Here is a 15,293-nt window from a genome sequence, read left to right as displayed (position 1 = left end):
ACAATACTTTTCACTAAAACAAATTTATACTCTGGTTAAGCGTAATAAATATCAATCACATATTTGCCAGAAACTTAGACACCAGCCACCACTTTCACTAAAGAGGTTTTTAGTGAAGACAACTTTATGGCACTTTATGACACATGAACTTTGTGTCTTTATAAAAGAAAGGGACAGAAGAGGCGAGTAATGACTTCATGGGAGGAAAACTGACAGAATAAACAAACACACAAAGTCAGGTTTCCAAGCAACAGAAACATCTATAGCAAAACTGCAGACAGCTCAATCATGTTCGGCAGAGTTTGTGGAATTACATCAAATGAGACAGGTTGTTTTCATGAAGTGAGGATGAGGCTGATCCTCATCACACTTTATTCAAGCTGCACTGTGCCAAGGGAGAAGGTTGTTTATCATCAGGATGGCATTAATTCAACCTCTGGCAAGATCTCCCATCAGCAGGCCATTAAATATCTGTTACAGTTTACATCTAGCAAACAAATAGAAATTTGTTTTATCTGCCAGTCGTTTTATTAATTATTTGAAGTCATGTGAAAATGAAAGTTTTCACTGGACTCTGTGCAATACTGTGAGAAAAACATTTTCATAGGAATTAAGAGAGTATGTAGCAGCTGTTACACAAATGCATGTTCATCATCAGCAAGTCTGAGCACCTCTATAAAAGCAAAAGTTTTAGTGGTTGGTCTGGAGGATTCAGTTGTGAGTTAACACAAAGGCACACTCTTCCCAGGATCAGCATCCCAGAAAATTCACCCCCAGGTCAAACTGTGCAATGTTCAGAGAAACTGCAAAGAAAGCCAAGAGCTACATCTCAGACTCTACACGGTACTATTAGAAAAGACTAAAAATGTATGACCTGTTTCAAAGTTTTGCTGTGAGAAAGCCTCTTAAAAAAAAACCCCAACATGGTAGGACAGCTTATGTTTGCAAAGTTGGATCTGAAGAAACCACAAGACTTTTGGAACCACATGTTTAGCGATAACAAAACATTACAGCACATCAGCACAATCACCTAATCAAGCATGGTGGTGGAGGGGAGATGATTTGGGTTTGTTTTGCAGCCACAGGACACGGGCACCTTGCAGTCATTGATTCCACCAAGAACTTATCTGTATATCAGAGTATTCTAGAGTCAAATATAAGGTAATCTGTCCAAAAATTAAACCAAACTGGGATGCTGCTAAATTTGATTCTATTCGCTACTAAATCACAGGACGTACTTAGAGTACTGTGACAACTTTCTTTGTCATATGACTGAAAAAACTCATATTGTTTTTATTCTGTGACCATCATTGGTTTGATTTTGGTCTTTTATTGGTGACTCGTCTTTTGTCTTTGGTCTGTGGTGGAAAACAGGTTGAAGCACTTTACTTAAGTATATCAATTTCCTGCTACTTTATACCTACATATCAGACAACTATAGAATAGAATAGAATAGAATAGAATAGAATAGAATAGAATAGAATAATCCTTTAATTGTCCCACAAGGGGAATTTTGGTTATAGTCACTGGATACATTTTAAATTGCATTTTTACACATAAGATATTCAATCCCAAATGGTAAGCAGTCAAAGGAATATAGTGACACAATACTTATCATACTACAGTGACACTGGAAAGGGGCATTCTGCTTAAGATTTGATACCAGAGGTATTAGTGTAGTAGTGGATACTACAGCAGTATAAATTCCTACGTTGTTTGTGGTTAACAGACTGTTTTAGCCCCCTTAGGATACATGCCATTCATCCAAATGGGGGGAGGCGGGTTGCATTCTTTCCTGATAATAAATATGTAGGTTTTTACTGGCAGCTCTACACCATTGTTATACAACCTTAGAACATCCTGAACTGACACACCATCAATTACAGGACTGAAGTCTCAGGAGACAGGGTTGTAAAGCCAGAAATATAGACAAGAACATACAACACTAAACTCCTTCCTTTATAGTCAAAATACATGATTGCAACAAACTTGCGCTGTAACTGGAGCTATAGAACCCGAAAGAGCTCACAGTTCAGTTTAAAATCTTCAATCTAGCCGCACTGATTCACCTGCAAAATTTAAGTGTCAAATTTAACATTACTAACAACTTGATAATCAGGCATCATCAGGACATGAAAATAATATTAACATGTATATATCTTATTATCATTCCTACTGCACTTTATGTACATATAAAAAGGAAAACCTTGGTGTTATTTACTGAATATATTAACCATCTGAACATTTGGCTTTTAAAAAAATTGATTTGTATTATTATTATTATTATTATTATTATTATTATTATTATTATTATTACCAGTCTGCCCCCCCTTTTTTTTTATTGTTTTCATCTCCAATACGCCTCCTGTCTCTTGTGCTGCTGTAACAAGCGAATTTCCCCAGTGTTGGGTTAAATAAAGTTTATGTCTTTGTCTATGTAGCTTCACAGAGGAAATTCCACTAGTGGTGGAAAATAACCAGGTGAAATAAAATGTAGCATTTGTATAGGAAGAGGTAAATGCAGTTATTATCAAAGTGAAGCCCACACTCATGCATCAATTACAGATCAATAAAATAGTTTACATCATTCTACACAATGCACAGATTTTCCTATTGTTTCCTTCTTCAGCCACACTTTAATTTATTCATTAAAGAATTGATTAAATTTCAGAAGCAAGAAAAGATAAATAATAATCTAAGAGATGTGATTGGTTAATAATGGCACAGCATTAACATCCACACATCATTTTGAATCCATGACCTGCGATGGAATATAAAGACTGAAGACCTTCCTTCTCCATCGATGCAGAAACTTTAGTTACTCTGGGCTTTAAACCTGGTGCTATATTCAGTAAATGATGAATGAAGGCATCAGTTATTTTAATCTAATCCCAAAACACAAAACCGTCTTTTGTGAGAAAACCCCTAAATCATTGTATCAGGAATTGTTGGTTTTTATCAGAGATGTAGTTTCTGTGCTCTCTGATGATGGCGAGCTTTCTCCAAAGTAAAATGTGTCTTCTAAAGGTTTTAAAATCTTAATTTTCTCGAGTTTCAACCACATTTTTTTTCAGAAGGAAGTAGAGTGGGCTCTCTCTCCCTCTGTGTGATGCCGGGCCCCTAATGGCAGAAGCAGAAGCTGCTCTGCATATTTTCACTGGTAGAGTCATTAAAGGGACCAGTAGTGCCCACCCCCTCCCCCCAGTGCTCTCTGCTTAACCTCTGTTTCCTTGCTGTCCTGTCTGCTTTCATAACGTACAGTCTGCCTACAAAACATACAAGTCTCTTCTGTTTCAGTACACTAAATTACTCACTGCTCTGCGGATTAAAGGAAAGTCCTGAAACAATACTCACATGCCTGTTTGCACTTGGAATACAGTTAGTCACGCAAAATCCACAGTTCTTGCTTTACAAAAGTTAAACAACACTTTGCATGGTGATTGTGGAGTTTGTCTCTCATCTCTTGCAGAGCAGCTGCAAACAGAATTCGGACAGAAGGTGGAACTACAGCAGACAGTAGGGTTACAGGGTACATGAAGACTATATTGTAAGATAAGAATGGGAGGAAATATGATGGAAAACTGACTTGTTGTTTAGATTATCGCATCATCTGGCAACTATCTCTTAATTAAAATGATACTTTACAGTGTGTGTGCCATCAAACATATTCTTTGGCTCAAAAAACAGTCCAAAAGTGAGAGAGAAACTGTGGCAGCTGATGAAACTGAAGTGAGCAAGCGACATAAATGATGTGTGATTTTATTGCTGTTTACAGAAATACAATCATATTACATCATGATAGAAGACTTTGTGTTTTCTTAAGAAGCCATTATGACACATGAGCTCTAGTTTTATTGTTTCAAGCTGCCCTTCTTTATCTGTAAGACACAGCAGATGCATTAATACATCTGGAAATACTGCTGCCTGAGCAGAATGTGCAGCTTACATGCATTCACCTATTAACTGCATTATTCTCACACTGGTTCAACTGGACAACACAGAGATATTCTACTAGTGATCTTAGAAGTTAAAGACCATTTTATGTCCACCTGCTTCAGACATTTGTTTTCTCACACGTAGCTCTGTGACAACAGCTCTGGTGTGTCATCTTCCTTTAATGATTGTGTCAAACTTACAACATCTGCACTAAATCGGTGTGGCCTGGATCAAAGTAAGTCGTAAGTGTAGAATGTAACCTACCACACACAATATGTTTAGTTGTAATGTATTACTATTGGATCGGCCCACATAACTCATGGTCAGGAAAGCAATAAAATAAAATCGGCTGTGTTTGTCTCAGTAGTGGAAATGTTATTGAAAATGTGCCGTGAAAGAGGTGCTTATTTAAGTATGTATAAATAAACCACAAAGGAAGTCAGCAGCACGAACAGACTGAAGGCTGGCAGACCTCTCCTTCACATCTTATGATTACATTAATTCAGGCTGTTTTGTTGAAGAAGGAATTTTTGTTTTTCTCCTTGAAGCTAGAAATAATAGAAACTATCATCAGAGATAGTTTTTTAAAAATGTTGTGAGTTAAAGTAAAATGCTGTTTTACAGCACTAAAGACTGAAAACCTATCGATTATCATGGATCACAGTGTGTAATGAGTTACTGAGAAAATAAGGACATGTAAGAATATTTAGTTAATATTTAGTTACTTATTGTATTATATTATAAGGCTGTAACTACTGATTGTTGTTAATAGCAAGATATATATTCATCCATTCTTTTCTGCTTATCCAATTCAGGGTAGTCAGGAGCTGGACACTATCCGAGGTGTGATAGGATGAGAGGCAGGAGACACCCTGCACATGTCACCAGCCTATTTCAGGGCTAACACCGAGAGACAGACAACCACTCACATTCACACCTATGGCAAATTAGAGCCACCAATTAACCTATCATATGTCTTTGGATTGTGGGTGAAAGCCAAAGCACCACGAGAGAACCCACACAGGCACAGGGAAAACATGCAAACTCCACACAGAAGGGCCCCAGCTGGCAGCGGATTTGAACCCAGGACCTTTTTGCTGTACTAACCACTGCACCACCACGCTGGCCCTGATTCACCACAGCAGGTAGCTCTGTATGTTTGATCTGGCAGTTTTCGTGCCAGATGCCTTTCATAACCTTTCATGATGGAAACCCAAAGGGATTTGTGTCTCTTTCTGTGATCGAACCGGGAAGCTTTCATGCTGTTCTGTGAATATGTAAATGAATTAATTAGACCACCTGTCATAAAAACAAGAAAACACAAATATTTAGAAATCTGGGAAACACTTGTTTCAAACTGGGTCCACATTGTTATACCCAGATCTGGTTACAACATGTGAATTCACACTGAGAAGTCAGAAATGAATCAAGCATCACATCCAGCCACTGAAACGAATTCTTCTATTCAGGAATGCCATTAAATAGCAATAATTTGGCATCTTAATGAAAAAATAACAAAGTGCTATTGCTATTTTTTCTGCCTTTTCCTGCAAAACAGTACATTTGAAAATTTATGGATAACAACAATAGTTATATTTTAGCATAAAAAACAGAATTTTGATTAAAGCGCTTGCACATTCTGCTGAACTCGCCATTAAAGAAACAAACAAAAAATATGACAATGTATGTCTGAACCCTGTAAATTTATGGCAACTGAGACATAAACCTCACATTAGGTAGTGGTTTGTTAAGTACGGTACATTTAATTGTTAGTTTAGCAAGCTGATCTTTAAACGGCATCTCTGAAGGAAGAGAGGGTCATAAGTAAAAACTACAAACTAGCATGCTAACTTATAACCAGCCCGAGGGGTAATGAGTTAGCTTCCTATCTTCTTCAGTTCCTGTTTTCAACAACAAGCTGCAGCTACATTTAAAGCCAGAAATAAACATATAACAGCCACATGGTGCTCTCTGTAGGTGTTCTGGGACATAAAATGCAACACTGAGGTCACTGAGCATTCAGGTCACCAGAGGTAATGAAATAATACCTTAGTTTATGCATACAAGCTTAAACTGTCATAATAATGCTTTGCTTATCTCCCCCAGGCCAGTTACCAGATAATTTATAAGCATTATGCAGCTTTAATTTACACGCAAAATGATGACATGTTACAATAAATTATACAGCAATGTTCATAATTTCAAAAAAGTTATCCAAGAAAAATATATCTAATAAATATGTCAGACAAGTTGGAAGGCACTAATATTAGAAACCTGATGCTGTGCGTGTTTATGAAATCTGCTTCATGCTACTCTTTACCCTCACTAATGACACACTTACATCAGTGTTTTAAATGGAGAAAGCATGTTTATATTACAAACAACTAATCTGGCATTTGTACAAGAATGTAAACACTGTTTGTCTAACATATCGCCGATGTTCTTAGCTTAATGACACCCAGTCACTGAAGTGGAGAGCGAACATCTGCGAGATGTTAGGACCAATCCATTACTACACATGACCAAAGTGCAAACGCATTTCCTCTTAAACGACTGTAAAGACATTTTAACCTGGAAACAAGCAAAGGGAGAGGACATATGGTTTTCTCCCTGCCACATTATAGAGAACACAAGTAAATGTTCGAGCATCGCCTTCATGTTTTCTGGCTCTAGCTCACTTAAAGCATGAAGACATGCAGAAATAAGGGCTAGATTAGAAACATGTGGCCACTGACTTGGAAGACAGATGATATGTGCTCAACAAGGTCATCCATTTACCTCTTCGGCCAGAGTTTGGAGACCCCTGGGGACCCTCAGTGCTAAAGGTCTGAGAAGACGGGGATATTTGACTTAGCAGGAGAAAACAAAACAAAACAAAACAACACTTTTTTGTCTTCATCTTATTGTAGTTCTTGTTGTATTTAATAGCATCTTAGTTTTTTATGTGCAAACCAATGTTACTCTTTTCAAAAAAATATCTAGACTGAAAATTGCACATTGTTGTAGTTTCTGTCTAAGCTCTCTGGTCTGGTTTGGTAGTAGAAAAATCAAAAGCAGGACTCACCAACATCGTAGGCCATAAAAACTAAAAACAGAACAAAACTGTAAGAAAAGTGTAAATGTCATGGCTCTTTATTGGAACAAAGGTGTGACACAATGATGCAGTCTGACATTGCACTATAGATAACATACTAGTAGATATTGAAAGAATCTGCCACAGAATTTGGTCAGTAAAGTAATCAGGAAGGTGAATGAGTCGTTGGGAAAGATTATGAGATGGAAGAAGATATTAGGAGAATCTTTAACATTTGAGAAACTGAATCCTGGTCAGTCCAACATGACACGCTGGATTCAGAAGCCTCTAAGATGCCACATATCCCACAGACATTTGTTCAGCTCTTCCACGTTTTATGTTGCTCTTCTTGAAGTGTTCATATTGTATTTTATTACTTGGAGTATCCTACAAAGAGTGCGGCTGCAGATGTTTGACACACCATATGGACAAAAATATTGGGTTACACTTCTTAGCCTGTGAATTTAGGTGTTTAGGTGTTTTCAGTCCTCAGCTGTATAAAATAAGGTGACCAGCCTTGTAGTCTGACTTGATAAAGATTTGTGAAAGAATGGCTTGTTTTAAATAGTTGACTGAACTGAACTGAATTTCTTCCCTTCTAGAAAGTCTACGATTAAGTGTTATTATTGCAAAGCTGAAGCATTGAGGAACCTCAGCCACGAACACATAACGTAACAGAGGTGTAAAAGTCACCGACACTCAGTGATTGCAGAGGTCTAAACCTCCACTGGCATTAACATCAGTGCAGAGGTTTCTATGGACAGGCATCTCCTGTAGGTGTAATGTGTCAGTGGCCCAGTACTTTTGGCCACGTGGTGTATTTATACAACTTATTATCAATAGAAGAGGATTATAAACTTTGGTCCTGTCCATGAAGAAAGACATTTATATGAAGGTTCCTCATTTATTCATGCTTTTTTCACCCAATAAGAGTAAAAGACAGGAAACTCACACAGCTGTGTGAATCACATAAGATCACGAGTTTTCAGGAGGTTAAAGTAATTCAAAAATCTGGCTTCATTCAACTTCACAGAAAAAAGGAAATGGTACAAAACCAGACCACACTTGGACAAGAGACTATTCCCCAGTCACATGACTCACTTTTAGGATCCCATCCAGGCAAAAAAAGAAAGAAGAAGAGGCAGAAAATGGTCCCTGTGAAACCTGACTCACAATGTGAAAACTTTAAGCATAACTACACTTTGGATCTTTATTTTCTAACCAGTTTTCTTTGTGAATTGCTGTCTATCATCACGGATACATCTTTTTGATACACTTGGGTATAGTCTGTCTGTAAGAAGTCAAGAGACAGGAAATGCAGTTTTTTCTTCCCACTGTCACTAAAGTGCTTGCTCACAGGGGGTTATTTCATTGTTGGGGTTATCTCTGTATCATTGTAGAGTCTTAACTTTATAATATAACAAACACACAGTTACTTAACTGTTGTTGTGATTTGGAGCTATATGGAAAAAACTGAACTTGAAATGAATTATGAGTCAGTTAAGATTTAATTATAACAATGAAAATGAAACTGTTATCATTAGCTCACGAAAAGGCAAATTTAGTCCTTTAAATTTTACTTAAAAAAATAGTTTGTTCTTTTACAATTACTTTCTGATATGTAAAAAGCACGAAATCATGACAAGCGGTACTTTTGGGTTAATGTAAATTCCCTCAGGGATTTTAAGACAAGTTTCCCCAAACAAACAACAGCTTAAGAGTGCAGGAGTCACAATAACTGTACTGGACAGGACTTTAGTGTTGCATGATGTGGAAAACTGTTGCAGGGAGAAAAAAAAAATGTTTGTTCACCTTCTGGCCAAGAATAACAGAAGATGGGGGAAAAAAACTTTCCTGGTTCTGGTACTTCATTCAGAGCTAAAATTCAGTGGTGCCTCATTTTATGTCCATGTACCAACACATCAAAAATGTCTTGGAAGTCGAAACACCATAAGCACATAATGAGGAGTTAGAACATTTTAAGAACCACATAGTTCAAATATGGTGTGACAACCTTTATAAAAACAGTCAACTCACACTTACATTTAGCTCTTGAGCATGTTGGTGGACCAATTCATTAACCTCAATCACTGCCAATGACTGCCAACCTCTGAATCTGTTTCTCTTAGAGTCAAATATGAGAAAAGTTCTCAGAATCAGCTGGTGCTCTTTTTGTACAATAAACACATCTAACATATCTAAAGAATCCATGCATAATTTTATCGCCATATTGGGAAAACTGTTTTACTTACATTTAATGACTGTATAAAAGTAATTTGGCTCTCAAAGTAATTTACTGACTTTCCCAAACACAGAATGTTTATATAAAATACACAAAACTTGAAACTATGAGATGTAGCTATACGTGATACAAGTGGTGATAACTAAGGCACAGCGGAGGAAAGGGATCAGGATACGAGGTGCTGGGGTCAGAAGCTTTGAGAGCAGGTCGGAGGAAACGCGGGGGAGAAGACTGCCGACGGGTTTCCGGTGATTAACCGTTTGGCTGTGATCCAAAGAGTCCAGAGTTCCAGTGTGTTCCAAGCCAGAGATGATGGCAGGAGAGAAGGCAGGTGCAGCAGGTGATCTGAGTGGTGTAGTGACCAGCGGTGAAAAGGTAGGCGAGAAACTGCACAAGGTGAGTGAATGATCCTAGAGGTATAAGGTTAGCAGACATTCTGCGTTGAGAGCGCCAGTGTTCCATCCTACCTGACAAACCATCCTACCCGTTGTTTCCGGATTTGGACACCCCTGAGCTAGAAGCATACTCTAACGGGAAAAATTAAGTGGCAAACCGTCCTACCTATTTAAATTTATGCTGGAATTATTGTGTGACAGCAGAAAGGTGCATAAACTACGTACGGTAGGACACCGGTCTTAAATACCGTCAACAGGTGTGGAGAGCAGGCAGGCTATGAGGCTCCACCCACGAGTGGAACCGTGACAGATACAACACGTGGCATAAAACATTCAGAAACAATTTAAAACTAAAAGACAACAATTTTTCTTTAAATTATTAGCAGAAAAGAGATAAAACATCCAGAGTATGAATGATTATTACTTTCATTTTATGTCATCAACATTAGACTTAATGATGCACAAAGTTGGTCATAGAAAAAATAATTTTAACAAAGGGGGATTTGAGCTTTAGACTGTGACACTTGAGTTGGTTTAAGTTTTAATAAACCTTAAGTATGTGTTGTCAGCCCTGAAAATTTCCTGTTTTGAGTGGTCAAAAATGTTGGAAAAATAACATAACATTATGCACTTCAAGAGGCTGTGACGCACAGTTTTCACAGAATGAAGGTAAAATTTTACTTATTTGATTAAATGTACCAAAGTAATTGTAGAAAAATCACAACTGATTTTAAGGGGTTCAGGTGGCTGGACTTTCTGATTTATTTCATAAACTGACTGAAAGGTTAACCGACAAGCAAACAATGTTGAAAATTACTCACTTATCAAACAGCTGATGATAAAGGTAAGAGCCAATAATTGTAGCTTTAGTTCATTCTGTAAACACTGAAACTCACTGAAGGGTGATGAGAAGTAATAATACATTAAAAGTAAATTAGTATATACAAATGTGAAGGTAAATGTTAATCATTGTGGAAGATCATTATTATATAGCCACAAAATTAAAACTTGTTTGCAAAATTAAAGGAAAATAAGCTGCCAGTGCCACACACAGCTCTCAGCGACATCAGTGGGAAAAAGTCTGTCCAGTCGCCTTCTGGTGCTGATGTTTTTTCTAAAACGTATGACATCACCGTCTAGGAGCTCCTTCACTTCCTTCCTTCATCCGACTTATCAAACCAGCCACAGTCACAGCGGAAAACTGATATCCACCGTTAGGCTGTGATTAATATTCACGTTCACAATACAAACAGGATCTCAGTCTCGGGTGCTGTGGTTCTCAAACGTAAGCTTGAGATGTTCAGTCCTGGCAATGTTTAAGTCAAGCGCTTGGCTTTCATCTGTGGAAGTCAGGGCATATTTTGTTCTGATAAAACAGCTATGTCACATGATTATTTGGCTCATAATTACTGTGTGAAACCTGCCTTGTATTAAGGTACTTTGGAAAATTGTAGGCTATAATATTGGCACGCTGGTCTGCGTGACTATACATGAAAGATTATCCAAGTGTTCCATACTGTGGTCCTAATCATCAAGCTACAACATCAGGCTGTAGAGATACAGTCTATTGTTATGTCTTCTTTGAATCAACATCTGTTTCTAATCTTAGCTACTTGATCGGGAGTCTGTGTGTGTGTGTGTGTGTGTGTGTGTGTGTGTGTGTTTATTCAGACAGGAACTGTTCTAACAAAGTGTGACATGAATAAAGTTTATATGCCATGTCTTTGAGTTTAGGGAAGAAATATGAAAACATTTGCCAGATGTTCATGAAGCCCACAAGTGCTTAAACCTAAACTTGATAGTGTAATTATTCTGTCATCTGCAGGTGTTTGACATCTAATGCAATGAGCTGTAGTAATTTTCATCACTCACCTCCCTCCCTCCCTCCTAGGATCCCATCATTGACCCAAAACTCAAACACATGATGTAAATTTTTTTAGCCTTTTCAACTCCACTTATTCATTTATTCATACAAATAACAATTTCTAAGTGTTCATTCATTACTTAAGGTATGAAATACAGCTTCGTTTTCAGTCAGCTATGTTTACTTTAAATTTAAACGATTCAAATTTGAAATCGATTCAAATTATAGTGTTTTTAATTTTTAAAGCAATCTTCAGGCAAAGTCCCTAATGTTTAGATGGCTGTCAGACACCAGCGGGGGTTGATGTTCATGTGAAATACACTTACAGTAGAGAGTCATCCATCCATGTCTTCTTGTTTATAATTTGAACTTTCATAAGTCATAAAGTTAAAGACATGTTTGTCTGGAGCCAAACAGAGCAAAAATAAATAAAAAATAAATAAAGTTTCCCTTTAGAGCCATTTATAATCTGCAAACAGGAAACCTTCATGCTGGGAAAGACATCAAGCCTGAACTGCTCCAAGACAGATGTAATTGTGTTTCCATCACTGCAGAGGGCATTTCATTTACTTACATTCATGTTGCAGTGACTTACCCTACGCAAACCTAAATTTAAATCAGCCTCTCTTAAATTAAATCCTTTACCTGACATCAACAACCTCAGACGGTATGTCTTGGTCCATTAACAAAAAGAATTAGCCAAGGTTACATTTCGTGCTTGTCTTCAGGAAGCTTCTTTTCCTCAGAAAGCCAGATCTTTCCTGGTTTTCTCTTTTCCCCACAATTTTTGTCCAAATATAATCTCGATGCCATATTATCTGAAGGTTTTCTTCAAGGTCATATATCACAGTGCTGCTCTCTAGTGTTGGTTTTTATCACCGTCTGCCAAAAACCTGAGAAGAAATCAAGAACTAATGAGACATTATTGATGCTCATTTACTCTGTGATAACAAGAGAGTGAAAACTGGTGTTGACCTCTCTTCACTGAGTAATTTAGCAACCTGAAAGGTGGGATTTATTGCTTTTGAAATCAGAGAGCATAATCAATTTGTACACTCACATGTTCAACTGCTCGATCAGCCAATCACATGGCAGCAACTCCAAGCATTTAGGCATGCAGACTTTAGTCAAAACAACCTGCCTTAGGTTCAAGCTGAACATCAGAAAAAAGGCAATTTAAGTGACTGAACCCATAACGGTTGATAGTCCCAGAAAGGCATCCCTGTGTCTCAGAAGCTGCTGATCTACTGGGATTTTCCTACACAACCTGTAGGCCTTACAGAGAATAGTCTGAAAAAGAGAAAATGTCCAGTGAGTGGCAGTTTTCTGTTTATGTCAGAGGTCAGAGAAGAATTGATAGACTGCTTCAAGGTCATAGGGAAGGCAACAGTAACCACTCAAATAACCCCTTATTAGAATCAAGGTAAGCAGAAGAGCATCTCTGAACACATAGCAGGTCAATCCTTGAAGCACATAGGTTACAGCATGGATCCAATCTGCCTTGCATCACCAGCTGAGGCTGTTTCAGTTGAGGATATTTTTGGGGCTCAGTTTTTGAACCTTAACACGAATTAAGCATTGTGAATGCCACAGCCCAGCTGAGTATTGTTGACTATCCTCATCCGTTTATGATAACAGTTTATCCATGTTCTGCTTCAAGCAGGCTGACAGACCACGTTACAAAGCTCAAATCACCAAACTGGTTTCTTGGTCATGACAATGAGTTCACTGTTCTCATAGTCACTAAATCTCAATCCTATAGACAAGATAAGATAACCTTTATTAGTCCCACACGTGGGAAATTTGTTGGGCAGGGGTGTCAAACTCCAGTCCTCGAGGGCCAGCATCCTGCTTGTTTTTGAGATATCCCTGCCCTACCTGCTGCTGATTACCTGGATCAGGTGTGCTTTGCCAATAAGAAGCTACAAGGGCAGGTTAGCTGGAAAACAAGCAGGACCGTGGCCCTCGAGGCCTGGAGTTTGACACCTTTGGGAGTCAAATCAAGGCTGTGCAACCAACGAATCTGCAGCAACCATGTGATGCTATCATCATTTTACCTTGTTAAATCTGTGCCATGAAGAATTAATGTACTGTTAGTTCCAAAGGTAAAAGGGCATCCAACCCAGTGCTAGCAAGGCATCCCAAAAGAAGTGCCTGTGAGTATAACTTAGCATGTGAGGAGCTCAGTCTATTGATTTTTGCTTTTTTGTTTGTTTTTGTAATACACTGAAATGTGATAAAAATGGTAAGAAGGAAGAAATCCTGATCTAAATATTGTTTCGACCAAGGTCGTTCAGAACTGTCAGTGTACACTCTTTCTTCTCCCAGCAGGTGCCACTATTTGGCAGCTGATTTTCACCAGAAGACTCGCACTGTCACAGCAATACTACAGGATATGACATATGACTAATTCAGCATGAGATCCATCACTCCAAGAAAATTCACTCCCAGCAGACCTCGAATATGGAGCTCTGGTGAAAACAAAAGGTTGTGGTGAGTGAATGCACACGGCCAGCCAGCTGTTCTGTTATGATTCACATTAAACATGATGGCTTTTAAAGGTTAGCGCACATGGCTTTAAAGGTCAAAACTGGCATAACCTATCAGTAAAAATGTTTTCTGAGGAAGAAGTAGGCACTTCTTTAAAATTTCAACAAGATGGTGTTTCTCTGTAAGCTCGTGGAATCAATCTTCCTTTTCTAAAATTGGCTTTAAGCTCTGGGAAATGAGAAACAACCCAGAGCAGCCACAGCTTTTAGTCTAAACACATCTAGATTATGTGTGTGTTCAGGTGAGTAGGAACGTGACAGTGTGTTCTTCTGTGTGTGTGTCTCCCCAGGTGTGAAGTTGCCACCCAGTCCTGAGTAATGGATGTAATTAACTGGGCATGGTAGCATTGAGCCTTTACATAGCATAAGTAATAGTCATGCTCGAGAAAATCACTGGGTAATGGGCAATTCCCCTCCCAGCTGGGAAGCTAAATCTCTGATCTCCTTTTTCTAAATTACCCAATTAAAGCTTATGTGGCAGATTTGTTTTTCTTTATAATCTTCTGTTTTAGCTGGATGGCATGAAGTGCCTTTCAGGATTTATTTTTTTTAACAGCACAGAAACACGAAAAGAGCAGCAAAATTGTGCAGAACACAAGCCAACATGTTATGTGGGTTCAGTAAAGGTTATCTTACATCTGTTCAGACAAGAAAGCAATGCAATATAGATTAAAAGATATTTATTGTCTGTACACTAAGAAGTGAGAATTTATGTCAGACAGGGCAGGAGTTAAAATTTGGTAAATACAACCTCAGATGAACCGCAGAAATGCAGAAACAGTGAATGAAAAACTAAGTGCAGGTTTTCTGCTTCCATAAGAATTATTGCGCTTAATTTATTGATCACCAATAAGTTTTGTAAGTTTGCTCGTCAGGAATATTCTCAGTGCCATCAGCAAAAACATGAGCAATGATCTTACAGAAGAAATTGTTGCTACCTTTTGATCTGGGAAGGGTTAAACGAACATTTCCAAACAATGTGAAATCCATTACTCTACAGTGAGAAAGATTCATTGGAAATAATTATTCATTATTGGAAAACATTCAAGTAGCGCAAGAAGTGTACATCCTAACAAATTCACCCCAAGCTCGGACCATGCAAACTGCAAAAAAGAGCTCAAGCTCAGACTCTACAGGTCTGTGCTTTGGAAAGACGACACCAAGGTGGAGATTTTCAGCACAAACACCTCATACCAACCGTCAAACATGGTGGTTGGGATGATTTGGGTTTGTT

At 38.1% G+C, this 15,293-nt stretch overlaps 1 long non-coding RNA gene across 2 annotated transcripts; it reads left to right on the top strand.

Moving 5' to 3' along the window:
- The first annotated feature begins 9,487 nt into the window (after positions 1-9,487).
- Positions 9,488-14,539, top strand: LOC102081594 (uncharacterized). 2 transcript variants are annotated; one of them, XR_268969.2, is made up of 3 exons: positions 9,488-9,626; positions 13,839-14,003; positions 14,350-14,539. It is a non-coding gene; the product is annotated as an uncharacterized LOC102081594 (long non-coding RNA). The 2 variants fall into 2 exon arrangements; XR_001224094.3 differs by having other exon boundaries at positions 9,512-9,647.
- Positions 14,540-15,293: the final 754 nt, after the last annotated feature.

The sequence above is a fragment of the Oreochromis niloticus genome, linkage group LG1, assembly GCF_001858045.2.
Source record: "Oreochromis niloticus isolate F11D_XX linkage group LG1, O_niloticus_UMD_NMBU, whole genome shotgun sequence".
In the NCBI taxonomy this organism is placed as follows: domain Eukaryota; kingdom Metazoa; phylum Chordata; class Actinopteri; order Cichliformes; family Cichlidae; genus Oreochromis; species Oreochromis niloticus.
Note: the sequence above shows the minus strand (reverse complement) of the source record. Positions and strands in the feature narration are given on the sequence as shown.